Source organism: Nuphar pumila, chromosome 9 (genome assembly GCF_984573655.1).
Source record: "Nuphar pumila chromosome 9, dmNupPumi1.hap1.1, whole genome shotgun sequence".
NCBI lineage: Eukaryota > Viridiplantae > Streptophyta > Magnoliopsida > Nymphaeales > Nymphaeaceae > Nuphar > Nuphar pumila.
Window position 1 is genome coordinate 6368127 of NC_143257.1, and position 14505 is coordinate 6382631.

At 39.6% G+C, this 14505-nt stretch overlaps 1 pseudogene; it reads left to right on the top strand.

The window, feature by feature from the left end:
• The first annotated feature begins 225 nt into the window (after positions 1 to 225).
• LOC149828318 (xyloglucan galactosyltransferase MUR3-like) lies at positions 226 to 12444 on the top strand (annotated as a pseudogene).
• Positions 12445 to 14505: the final 2061 nt, after the last annotated feature.

Consider the following 14505-nt stretch of genomic DNA (forward strand, 5'->3'; position numbering starts at 1 on the left):
CAGGCACTCTTGGTTCAAGATCCCATCAACCCCGCCAAGGAGAGCTTGTAGGACGAGAGCCAGAAGGGGCACCCGACCTCGCAAGTGAGGATCACCTATGTTCAACATAAATTAAGGGTTCTGGTTTAGAAGGCAAGCATCACTTCGATCTTGACGTGGATAAAGAATTTGGGCAATGGTGTGAACTGCAAGAAGTTTCGGTTGATACCCATCAAGCCGGTGGCGATGGAGAACCCCATGGAGGTGAGATTGGAAAACTTCTCATGGTACACAAACAAGTGAAAAACCTTTTTTTATAAAACTTCGCATATCAAAAACTCTCATAGGCAAAACTTTCCTTTTCTACGAGAGTTTTTCTCTCTTCCAAATGTGCCCTTAGGGCATGTTTGGGATCAGTCGCTGGGATGGGCGTTTATGGAGTTATGCATTTAAGGCAATGGCAGCTGGTGTAAATATAAAGGAGAAAGGGCTTCACTTCCTATCCCAAATGCATAAATGCCCATCCAAGCACCGAGATTCCAAACATGCCCTTAGTATAAGTGTGGACGACCCTAGGGCTTTGTGTGAGAAAATATTTTCTTGAGCATAGGTTGTTAAGGCCTCGAGAGCAACAAAAGATCCCCAATAATCAATTTTCCTACATCATTCTCACTTTCAAATATACACTCAATGTACACTTCACTAGAGGTTGGTCAACCGCCTTCAGTGGTTGACCAACGACTTGATGTTTCCCTTAGGGCACGTTTGAAAGCAAGAATCATGTAGGAAAAGTGAACCCAGGTTAGAAAACACTTTAGTTTTTCTGACCATTTCAAACAAGCAAAAATATTTCACTCAGAAACATTTTTAAAAATCGTACATATTCTGATAGGAAACACTCCTCCAAGGGGGTGGGGGTGGAGTGTTTCATATCTGAGTGTTTCTCAACCCCTGTCTCGCCCCTCGTAGAGTAGGGTTGATGTGGAGCCTTCTCTTTGCCTCACACCTTTGTCTTTGTCTTTGTCTTTGTCTTTGTCTTTGTCTTTGTCTTTGTCTTCATCACCACAACCATCATTGTCTTTCTTCCTTTCGCCTTCACCTTCACCCTCAACACCCACTTCCTGACTTCCCCTATCGACCCTTGCACCACCCCTTCTACAATTCCTTGCTCCCCGTTTGGACTCAAGCACGGTCTCTCGTCTCCCTCCTCACCCTCTCTGAGAAGATCTAGCAGCTCTCCAATGGTGGTTAGAATCCCTGAACGGGATCACCACCGTTAACCGTAGCATCGATTTCTACAGTGCTATCGATTCCACCACCAGCTTTCCACAAGTGATCCTCACCACAACCTCCTTCAACAAAACCCTTGAATTTATCACCTAATTCAATTGAATCCACGCACTTCTATGTTGGCCTCCTCTATGAGGCGGTGAATGCCAGCAAGGGGTACTAGGAGGTGCTTCAAGAGTGCATGTAGGCACTCTTGGTTCAAGATCCCGTGGACCCTGCCAAGGAGGGCTTGCAAGGCAAGAGCCAGTGGAGGCACCCAATTTTTGATCAGTGGCTAGGATGAGCATTTATGGAGTTATGCATTTGAGGAAGTGGCAACTACCACCTCTAGGAGTTGGTAGCTACCAAACACAATTTTTGTTGTGTTTTGAAATCACCATTGTTCATCACTTCAATCACCACCATTCATTGTGCAAGTAGTGGAGTCAAGCAAAAGTGCTTTCATCACTTCAATCACCACAGTGCATTATTGTGCCAACATTGAGGCCCCACCAAAAATGCTAATGTCATAATTTTACAGTGAATGGTGATGATTTCAAAACACAAAAATTTGTGTTTAATCAAATCACCTGATCTGTCTTTTGTAGAAGCTCTTTGGGTAGTAATAAACATATTTTAGATATATTTTATGCAAACTTTACATGTATTTTTCAAATCCTATTTCTCTTAGCTTTAAAACAATGTATTTTTTTCTATAAACAAGCCAACTTGAACTTGGTTTGTTTAAGTCAGGTGGATTATGAGATCAAACTTAGCTTGGCTCACTACAAGAATGAGTCGAGCTTGAACACTTCAAGATTGGTTCCTTCAGCTCATTTACCAACTCTAGTTCAAACTTATATAAGTTCAATAAGCCGAACAAATATAACAAGTTTTTATTTTTGGTTTTGTTTGTATAAGCCCATAAAATATCAATAAGTAGGTGTGACTGGGTTGAGTATCCTGATATCCTGAACTGATTATACCTGACCCGAACTGATATTGGTGGACCCATTTATTTGGGTTGGGTCCAAAATTTAGACTCATAATGAAAATGGATCGAGTCTTGGGTATTGTAAATAAAGACCTGAACCTGAACAGACCTGACCCGACCCAATTATGTACCCAAACCTAAATGATTCTTCATATTTTAAAATTGAACCATCCCAATTATGTACCCAAACATGCTATGTACCAGAGCCGACCATACCCAACCCAACTATATACCTGAACCGATTGACTTGGCCGAGTTGGTGAGTCAACCGGTTCTCACCAAGTTTAGGTAAAAAAAAATTTAACTTGGAATTTAGAAAGTTTCCTTGGAGATGGAAACTAGTTGCATGGTCGATTGATATTATCCATGAAGATTATAAATTAATTGTTTCCCAAAACTTTCAAAAACCCAACATGTTGCCTTCTCTTTGCTTCTATCTCATCTTCTCTCTAATTTCTTTCCTCGTTTCAACTTTTGACTTGAAAGGAAGAAACCAGGAAATAACAGCTTGAAAGTTGCATCTTTCTCTAGATTGCATCTAAACAAAATCTCTCTTTCTCTTGCAACTTGAAATGATTGGTTGGCAAGAAGCATGCTTTTTATATTCAAATTTTGACAATAGTTAATAATCTTTTAATTTGGTTGTTACCAAAGTTGATTCTATTAATTCATATATTTTTTTATTGAAGGGTAATTAGATCTAGAATACCAATCATATCAAGTCCTGAACTGATACCCGAACCCATTAACCCATATGGGTTTATTTTTTTTCAGTCATCCCTAGGAGTCCTATTTTGAACACAAGTGTAGTGAACAAGATGTGCCCCTATAAAAACATCAACCAGAGTGCTTCTTAAGAAGGCAACAGTTGATTTCTAATGTATGGGCTCCTCTATAAATAAGATAACTACTATCTCACTATAATTGAGTGAGAGAGAGATATCATGGACATAGGTCATCTTGACCTAACCACATTAAAACATGTTCTCTTTATGTGTGTGAGAGTGCTTGTGTGAGTTTGACCTCTTAGCCATGCTCGTCTTCAACCCAGATGTCAATAATGGATTTCTCAATTGTGATTTACAAGAAACTGTCTTTATGGATCAACCTCGAGTGTCACAACCCTCGTCTTTCGAATTATGTGTGTCGGTTGCACAAAACCCTATATGACCTATGACAAGCTCTTCATGCTTGGTTCCAGAAACTTAGTGAGACTTTTTTTGGCTCATGGGTTCCACAACTCATGTATCAATCTTTTTATGTTTATTCTCACTACGGGCAACCTTCGCTTATTTATTATGGTTTATGTGGATGATATCACTGTTACAGGCAACTCTCTCAATATAGTTTGTTCATTCATCAGTTATTTGGGTCGTCAGTTTGCTCTGAAGGATTTGGGTGATTTACATTATTTTTTGGGCATTCAAGTTGTTTGCACTTTTAGTGGTCCACATCTTTCCCAAGAGAAGTACATATTGGATCTTCTTATGCAGGTCAAGATGCTAGATGCTAAACCCATGTCCACTCTCATGTCGTATTCCACTCGCCTTTCGGGTTTTTTCGGATACCTCTTTAGAATCTGTATTGCAGTGTTGTTGGCACAATCCAATATGTCACTCTTACACACTCAGATTTGTCCTTTCAAGTAAATCGTGATTGCCAGTATATGCATGTTCTTGCCACCATCCACTGGACTGTTGTCAAGTGTATTCTTCGGTACCTTAAATATACCATTCAACATGGTCTACATATTAGTCCTAGTTCCTCTAATCGATTATCCATTTATGCTGATCTTGATTGGGATGGATCCCCTGGATGATCGAAAATCCACCTTTGCCTATGCTACCTACCTTGGTCACAATATAATTTCATGGAGTTCTAAGAAGCAACATGTTTCTCACTCCAATACTGAGGCAAAATACATATATGTTGCCAATGCAGCTGCTGAGCATTTATGACTCCAGTTCCTACTCCGTGAACTTCATCCTCTTCTCGTGTAATCTATCATCTATCATCTATTGTGACAATGTCTCTATGACATACCTGGATGCACATCCGTCGCAGCAAACACATTAAACTCAATGTTCATTTTGTCCAGAACAAGGTTGTTGCACATGTTCTCTCTGTCCAGCACATCTCCATTGGCGATTAGCTGGCGAATATTCTCACTAAGCCCCTCGCGATCTCCCAATTTAATTCTCTTAGATCCAAGCTCGACATCATGCCTGGGCTATGGCGCTTGCGGGGGGATGTCAAGATATGAACGAGGTCCACACTGCTACATCCAATCCAAACTAGATCCGATACTCAAATTGACCAGATCCATTCAAAAATGTCTCTATCAATACCCAACTCAAGGAGTCATCCAAGAAAGTAGTTTCTCACAAAGCAAACCAAGATCATAAGAGTCTTATTGTCAGCACAAGTGTAGTGAACAAGATGTCCTCTTGTAAAATTGTCAACCAGAGTCCTTCTCAAGAAGGCAACTTGTTGGTCTCTAATGTATGAGCTCTTTTATAGATAAAAGAGCCTCTATCTCACGATAATTAAGTGAGAGAGATAGAGGTATCATCAACTTAGGTCATCCTGACCGAACCATGTTAAAATGTGTTCCCTTAATGCACATGTGAGTGCTTGTGTTTCTTTTAGTTTGACCTCTTAGATGTGCTCATCTTTTTACCTACTATCAACTCTTTTATATTATATATATATTTTATATTACATGATATAAGTTAAGGGCATGTTTGTCTTGCAAACATTAAGTTTATAGGTCATATGCTATTGCTTACAGCTTTGAAACTGTATTTGTTTTTGTAAATGAGTTAGTTTGAACTTAGATCAGTAGGTTTAAAGTTTGATTAATATCATCTTTAATATAACGAATATCATTTTTTTAATTAAAAGCTCATTCTTTAGCGCGGTTAACTCAAGCTCGGTATGAGCTCGAACTTGACTCGGCACGTCACAAGAATGAGCCGAGCTTGAAGACTGAGTCGAACATGCACGGCTCATTTGGGGTTTTCAGCCCGGACGTGGCTTAATGAGCTAAACACCGTAGTGACAAAATATCATGAAATTTATGAAAATCTTGTGATAATATCGTGAGAAATTGTTCAAAGTTTAAAATGATAATTTATCATAATAGTTTCAAAATATCAGAAGATCTATGAAAAAACATAAATATCATGATTTAAACGTGATATTTGCATTTTTAATGGCTATTTATCATGAAAAAACTATGCTTTTATTTTTTTTTTTAAATATATTAACATTTTTTTATAAATTTTAGTTTATATATTTTTTAATTTATTTTTTATTGCCAAGATTTTGCCAAAAATGTCAGATTTATGAAAAAAAATTAATTCTCGAGAGTTTTTTAAAAATGATGTTTTGTTGTTTTAATTAATTTCTTCTAAAGGTCAGGGGCATTATCGTCATCGTAAGTTCACAATCCCTACTTGGACGGAGACCACGAGTACAGTTTCAATTTTTACAGGCTCAGCCGATGAGGCCCTCACTCCATAAACTACCATGTCATCGTTTTGATGCCACGTGGCGAGAAACTCACTCTGAGAGCGAACCAGTGTCGTCGTTTCCTCCCTCGTCACGTAAAACCAAAGGCTTCCTTCCCTCGAAAAATCGACGCCGGAAATTTCTTCCCTGAGAAAATTCCCATCGCTCTCTTCTCAAAGGTACGGATTTTTTCCTTGTTCATCTCATTTTCTCCCGTTTGGCTTAAGTTTGTTTACTCTCTCGTTCGAATTCTGGTGTTTGTTTAAGAGAACATAATTTGAATTCAAATTCAAACTCTCTAGCTAGTAATCTCAAAATTCATTGTTACCGATGAATTCAAACCAATTTACAGAGAAATTATCGCTTGGGTTTTCATTTGTTTCCATTTTTGCATGAAGTTTGGATATGGGGTTTCATTTTTTTGGTGGTATAGTTGAGATTCTTTCATTGTTTGATGAGTTTTCTTGGGTCCGAGGCCGTGGGTGAAGATGAATTAGGGTTAGGTTTATTGGGCTCTTGGGTGGGTTTTGGGATGGGATTGTGGTAGTTTGGCGTGGGAATTGGGGTTTTCCCTGGCGTGAGGTTGAGGTTTTCTTGGGTTGTCATGATCTAATGGAACGGCAATTCATAGCGGGACTGATGGAGAAGGGGGCGGGAGATTCAAGATTCAGTTCAACTTTGTGGCGTTCGCTTCTGTTTTCTTCTGGTTCTTGCTTTTCTACTTTCATTTTTCAGTCCTCGGTGGTGGTGATGTTGAGGGGTCTGAATTATCGCTGTGGAATCTGCGCATGAAATCTCCCGGGAAGAATTTGAAGCCCAAGGATTGTTTGTTCATGCTGGCGTTGAGAATGGCGGAGAATAAGAGCGACCCATGTGGTGGTAGATACATATATGTTCACAAGCTTCCATCTCAATTCAATGAGGATATGTTGAAGGAGTGCCAGACTCTCAGTTTGTGGACCAACATGTGTAAATTCACCAGCAATGCGGGTCTCGCCCCCCCCCCCCCCCCCCCTGAGAATGTGGAGGGTGTCTTCTTGGATGAGGGGTGGTACGCCACGAATCAATTCTCGTTGGATGTGATCTTCAGTAACAAAATAAAGCAGTATGAATGTTTGACGATTGATTCTTCATTGGCAGCTGTTGTTTTCATTCTGTTTTATGCCATAGTCATTATTGCCCGCTATTTGTGGGGTTATAACATATCAGTTAGGTATGTGACATCGTTGGCACTGGTAGATTAGTTGGGGAAGAGGCCAGAGTGGAGCTTGATGGGTGGTAGGGATCATTTCCTCGTCGTGGGTAGGACAACATGGGACTTTAAGAGGCTAACAGATACAGATTCTGATTGGGGTAACAAGCTTTTGTTCTTGCCTACTGTGAAGAACATGTCGTTGCTTGTTGTAGAATCAAGCCCTTGGAATCAGAATGATTTTGGAATCCCATACCCCACTTACTTCCATCCGGCAAAGGATGTTGATGTCTTCCTGTGGCAAGATAGGATGAGGAAATTGGACAGGATGTGGTTGTTTTCATTCGTTGGGGTGCCTCGTTCTGGTAATCCCAAGTCCATTAGAGCGCAGATCATTGTGTTGGACATTTGGATCAGATCCAACCCATTGGGTGACCCGGTTTGACATTAAAAGGTAGTGGGGTAGTGGGTGTAATGGTGGATAGAGGGTAGTTAATGCCATGAAGGGGGGTTACGTGAATGTGGAGTGTCCACATTCACTGTACAACCTCCCCTTCCTCCACTATATACATAGTGTAGGCAGGCTGCAATGGATGATGAGAAGCCATTGCATTGCCTTATCATAGCCTACATAAATCTCCATTGGGTTCAGGGTCCTGTTCACTGACAACTTTTTGTCTTGGACTCATCGTGGGTGTCGTCCGGCTGAGGAGAACGCTGAGTTCCCTACATGCAGTTGTGAACCATGGCGAATTTAGGTATGCTTCCTGCATTTGTTTTACAGAATTCATCATCACTGAGTTATGGGCCCATGGTCCACACATTCTGCTGTGCGTGGCCGCGTAGGGCCTTTTCGGCATTTTTGTGACTATTGTTGTTGTCAGGCGACCGACGACTATAACAGATTTAGCCTGTCTAACTCATCTGTATTCAAAAACATAGTCGCTGACGACTGTCGCTCTGAGCAGACGCCCTTCTTTTAGACAGACTGTCGTCGTGGGGCGACAGTCTTCACCGGCGACAGAGCCTTTTCGTCAGTGACCGTCCGTCGTCGTGGGGCGACGACGGTTGCCTAAGTACGAAAATTGTCACTGTGGGGCGACCTGTCTCGACAGTCGTTGGCTCAGGCAACAACTTTCCCAACAGGGCTTCGAGAGTTAAATATGCGTTGTTGGGTAGCAGGAAAACTTTGTCGGCACCAAGATCGTCGTGAGATGTCGCCGGAGGAAAGGGGGTTTTTGCCGGACCACTAGATTGCCGACGGAGTGCGGCAAACCCCATACCTCTTGTGCTGCTTGCCAAAAAAAAGGGGGGTTAAAAACCCCTTTTCACCAAAACTCGTCAGTCGTCAGGTTGGGGGTTTTGGTCAATAGGCTTTTGTCGGAGAGCTGCAGGGGCAACGAGGACCTTGTCGGTGCCACAGGCAGCTCGATGGCATTGCTAATTCACTAGCTGCTCCGGCGACAACAAAAAAATAATTGTAAACCTTACCTGTCGCTGGGGTATCGCCGAGGTTGCGTCGCAGTTGATGCATCGCCGAAGGTGCCTCGTCGGGGGAGGTGATCGTCGTCGGCTGGGCACCGGCTCCAGCGACCAGAGGAGAAACCCTTTCAGTTTCTCAAAAAACCGCAAACAGAAAACCCTTGGGTTTTCTGTTTCGTTTTAACAGGGGTACCAGATCGGGTCCGGTTAGGTGACCCGGTGACAAGCCTGATCCAAACCCATTTGGGTGGATCGGGTCTGCCATTTATTCTTGGATTGAATCCAGACCGATAATGGTTCTGGGTCTGATCTAGAAAGATTTGGGTCCCTCTCGGATCGGGTTGGGCCAAGGTCCATTTAGGACCGGGTCCAACCCGGTCCATTATGAGTCGGGTCCGATCCGGGACCATTTTGGGTCGGGTCTAACCCAGGTCCAGTTCAGGCCGGGTCTAACCCGGGTCCTGTTCAGACCGGGTCCGACCCGTATCAAGTATGGGTCAGGTGAGACACGGATCCTATTAGGATCCGATCGGATCCAAGTATTGTTTGGCCTGAACCGGATCAGGAACCTGATCCGGCCCCTTCCAGAACCGGTTGAGACCCATTTTTGACTGGTTCCTTCCAGTTTTTCACCGATTTTGAGATGCTAAGACCCTGTTTTCAATAATCTATAAAGATACAAGGATTTTGGCATACGGTTATAGGGTTTTATGAACTTTTGTTCATATTTGGTACCAGTTCATAAGGTTCAGAACTGCTTTAGGGTCGTTTCAGACCGGGTCAGAGTGTTTTCAGACTGGTTCCTATTAGAGAACCCTGAGTTTTACCTATATGAGCATGCTTTTGTTATTTTTCATGCATTATAAAGAATTTATTTTAAATAATGCAAGACTTATGCATGTAAATTTATGTATTTTGTGTTGGTTAAGTTATGCATGATGGTTTTAAGCATGAATTGTAACTGAATTCATGACAGTTAGTTTATGTATATTAGCTGAAGCATGAACTTGTATTATATCATGAATATACATCCATTAAAATGTGTGCATGGGCGTGCTCTATAATACGAACAGGTTTTCGGTAAAAGATCTTGATTGACCGGTTCATGTAATCACCAAAGTGATCTGCGTCGTGTTGATTAAGGATTCTTTAGACTATATTAAGATTCATTATTATGATTGTGTGTGAATTTATGAAACATCAATTCTACCCAAAGGTTGGTCGTTGTGTTCCAAATTTACACAGGGTGTGATAGTAGATGTGTATTCTAGCCCATAAAGCATGTTTGTACCCAAAGATATAGTGTTGAATTGCCTTTAGATACATGATCTGCTAGTTTCACCAACTAAAGTCAATTCCTTGAGAATTGAAGAGACGGAGCAACTATGAGCATTGTCGTTTTCACCAAAGTAGACCGATAATGGCTCAACTATACTTGTCTCAGAAAAGGTAAATAATAAGGGGTCTCATATTTACCTTTTCAATATACATCTCGTATAGAGCGATTTATCTCTCACTCATACGGAGAATAGAATAACTGTTTTGAAGGTTGTCTATGAGAAGTGAGAGCACTCAAAATGATGTCTATGAGAAGTAAGAGTATTTGAATATCTTAGCCTATTGCTTTTGCAATTGTGAGTGACTTAGAATATTCGAGGTGTTATTTCTCACTACAGGATGGTGAAGGAATTTCTGAAATTCATTGGGATAGAAATTATTGATTTTATACGAGAATTTATCTCAGGACGTTTGGATAAAAAGTTTCATTATGGATCTTGGGATTGTGGACTCTATTGAGAGACCACTAAAGATCTTTTTGAAGCAGTCGTATTCTTTTTCAAATAACAATAAGTGCTCAATCTCGTGTTGACACATAGAGTTAAAATATTATGTTGTTAATGAAAGAACTGAGAATCATCTGGTATGTATTTATACAATTGAGATGAAGAAAATGACTTTGGATCCTCTTACTAAAGTGCTAGCATTGGGATTGTAATCCCAACATGTAAAGGGAATGTATTTTTTTTTATTCCTTCTGATGTATGACAATACATTATGTGATCACATTTGTGTTTATAATTTTTATTCTCTAAGGTTTTGTGTTATTGTTGATTTTGCATAAAGAATCTCTCATATGGGTTAGAGAGAATAGCAGAATAACAATATTAAAGGACCAATAGAGTAGGTAAGAGACCGACCTATTCATAAAGATAATGTCAACAAGCTTAAGCACTGAAGGTGAATTGTAGTGTAGTACATGGGAATATGACATTTCATAAAAGAATGTTTGTCTTCATGACTCATTTGATTCATCCTTGTGATAAAGGGTAGCATGTGAACCCACATAAAGAATTAAATCGAGATAATAGTATAACCTCGATTTAGTGCACTTTTAGTGTCAATGGGTCAAGTGGGAGAATGTTGGACATTTGGATTAGGTCCAACCCATTCGGTGACCCGGTTTGACATTAAAAGGTACTAGGGTAGTGGGTGTAATGGTGGATAGAGGGCAGTTAATGCCATGAAGGGGGGTTACGTGAATGTGGAGTGTCCACATTCAATGTACAACCTCCCCTTTCTCCACTATAAATATAGTGTAGGTAGGATGCAATGGATGATGAGAAGCCATTGCATTGCCTTAGCCTAGCCTATGTAAATCTCCATTGGGTTCAGTGTCCTGCTCACCGATGACTTTTTGGTTTGGACTCATCGTGGGTGTCATCCGGCTGAGGAGAACGCCGAGTTTTCTACACGCAATTGCGAACCATGGCGAATTTAGGTATGCTTCATGCATGTGTTTTACAGAATTCGTCAACACATTGATCAATGCAAGCGATCCAAAGTGCGCAAGCTCTTGGAGTGCGATTTCGGGAGAGCAAGTGTCATTCCCCAAGTAGCATTATGCAGATGTTTCAGAGTTCTCTATTTTGCTTGCAGCCCCAGGGCGATTCCTACACCCGGAGGTCGGCTTTCGGTGCGATGTTGGCTGGTTGTATCCTTGTTTTCTTCCATCCTGGTTCAACTTACACACAATATACATGGCATTTGTCAAGGCCTAAGTCACACGGACTCGGCTAGGGAGGTGCTGCACCCGAGTCGACATGCCCCGACACGGGTGCGGACACGGGTTGCGGCTTCGGACTCGGCCTGGACTCGGTCAACGTCGAGTCAGACTCGGTCAATGAGTCGAGGTCGAGTCCATCCACATTTTGGACTCGTTCAACTTTGACCGAGTCCAAAAATGTTCATTTGTCCCTAAAAAAATAAAAAAATTATATTTTTATTTAAAAATATATATATAAAAAAAGAGTCACAGTGCACAGTGCTGTGCACAGTGCACTGTGCTGCAGTCACGGACTGTGATTGTTCACAGACACAGTCACAGACTGTGTTGTGTTTATGCACTTTTTTAAAAAATAATAATAATAATTGTGACTGTGCACAATCACAGTCACAGTCACAGACTGTGTTGTGTCTGTGCACTTTTAAAAAAAATAATATATATATATATAGCAGAGTCCCCGTGTCCAAAAATTTTAAAATTGCGCCGCACCCGTGTCGCACCCGCACCCACACCCATGTGACATAGGTTACTCAGTATTCATCCCAGAAGATAATGTTAGGAAAAGGAATGCTAGCGTTGAGGAAAGGTTGCTTCAAATATCTCCAGAGGAGGTGAAGATCATGAGAGCAGGTCATAAGTCTGATACCTAGGCTGATTTACGCAGACCCTCGGTCGAGATTAGAAACTTTGCATGATGCGTTCGATGTGGTTGTTGAAGCAGTAATCAAAATAGTCACACAACTGAGGCAAGATATCATTTTGGGCCAGGATGATTATGGCAGTTATGTGGAGGAGATCAGTTGGAAATATGCTTTGTTGGATGGGGGAGCTGTCGAACCACATCAGTGGGATCCGTTCTTCTCTAAGCCCAAAAATGAAGGACAGTCGAGTGAGTCATCTGCTGAAGCAACCAAAAATTCTTTGAAAAATGAGCAAAGTGATCGATCATGAATTCTAGTTGATGCTTGATGATCTATTACAACTTTCTTCCAAACAAAATCTTGGGCTTGAATCTTTAGCATGATTACAACATATGGGGAGCTTTCAGTTTTGTGCACTCAACACACCATTGACAGATTCATCCGACAAACTTATAATTTCTCAGTGATGGATTATCATTTGTTTCATGCCTCTATTCATGTATACCCTTCTTCAAGGATATAATTTATGGTTGTCTAGTTCTCCCCCTTGTATTTTTTTTGCAGCATATGATGCTTATATGTTTTATTCTTTTAATTCTTTAATGAATCTTGTAATAACAAGTTCAATGTTCAAGAGAAAGTCTTTTTGTTGACTGATCATGTTTAGTGATATAAAGAAGCCAGCAGCAGTAAAATATGTAATTTTTGCTTTAGAAATTTGCACTGATCTGTTTCTCTTTGACGGTGTTCACTGTCAGTTCAACTCTTATTTTACTTCAGTCATGTAAGATTGTTGGAAATTATAATTCACTTTGTTCCAACTATATGAGAATTTCAGGCTTAGATGCTTTTTTCTATTTTAACAGCATCTGCTTCGTGAATTAGTGTTTTTCAAGTCAGCATTTTCTTGCTTTGCCTGCGGCAAGGTGAAATGTTATTGATGTGAAGGTGTAACATGTACTTGAGATGTTGAAAAAGTCTAAGATGATACTTTGGTTTTTCCGGGGCCACTTTGGTAATCTTCTAGCAGGCTCCAGTTTGGATTTGTACGTATGCCACGGTTCCCACATTTAGGCATCTTTGAAAGTTGTTACTTATTTCTATGTGCTTCATGGTGAATTCTCTCTCTCTTGTCAAGTAACTAGAATATGAGAACATGAAATATAGGCATTTCCAGCACTTTTTTTTGCAAATCCAACCCTGTGGATGTGCTTGTCATTGTGAATTTGTTAGGAATCAACTATTGGATCATGTATTTTCAATGAAAAAAATGTGATTTTTGAATACTTGAATATTTATGAAGATTATGAGCCATTGATTTTAAAACCTTACAAAATCATGATTATGCATCAAAATAGGACGATTCAAGAGCGGGTTATTATAAATTCAACAATGTAGATCACATTTGTATGTTTAGATTCAAGATAAAAGAAAAAAAAATCCATAAAAATAGCGGTTCACAATTTGTTCTCATATTTTCAATTTACACCTTCTAGTGATTATATATATATATATATATAGTAAGCATAGTGACAAACAATTTTATCGGCAATTTCTCATTTTTCAAAAACTTGCAAAAATTGAAAAAATTTCATAAATCTTGTGTTTTTTCTAGCAAAATCTCGGAAAAAAATTTTTTAATTAAAATATAAAAATTATCTTTTATAAGAAAATAGTAATAAAAAATATTTAAAAATAAAAATAAGTGATTTTTTTTTGTGATAAATAGCCATTTAAAACGTAAATATCGCGTTTAAATTGTGATATTTATGTTTTTTCATAAATTTCGCAACATTTTGAAAATCTCGAGAGAATTTGCCGTTTTAAACTTTCAGACAATTTCTCGTGATATTATCGTGAGATTTTCATAAATCTCGCTATATTTGTCACTATGATAGTAAGTAGTAGCTGCCTAACACTTTTTGAGCTTACTTTGAAAGAATTTTTTTTCATTTTTTCCTATAATCTAACCATACAAATATGATCTATATGCTTGATTTTATAGAAATCTACTCTTGAATCATTCTATTCCACATGCAGTTAGGTTTTTATAAGATTTAAAAATCAACAATTTACAATTTTTAAAAATATTGAATGCTTAAAAAAACTTTTTTGGAAAAACATGATCTAAATGTCATTTAATAGCAAATTGATCATGCCAAACACAGCGGTCTGATTTGCAAAAAACAACTCAAAAATCTCAATTTGTTGGTGGTAGGTTAAAAAAGTGTTAGGCAGCTACTACTTCACACACACACACATATATATAAAGAGAGTAATGTGATGGTTCTGCCCATGTTCTCGTTTTGCCCTTTCAAAATCGTAGCTTTTTGGTATTTTTTTCTCACATCTAACACCATAGATGTGGTCT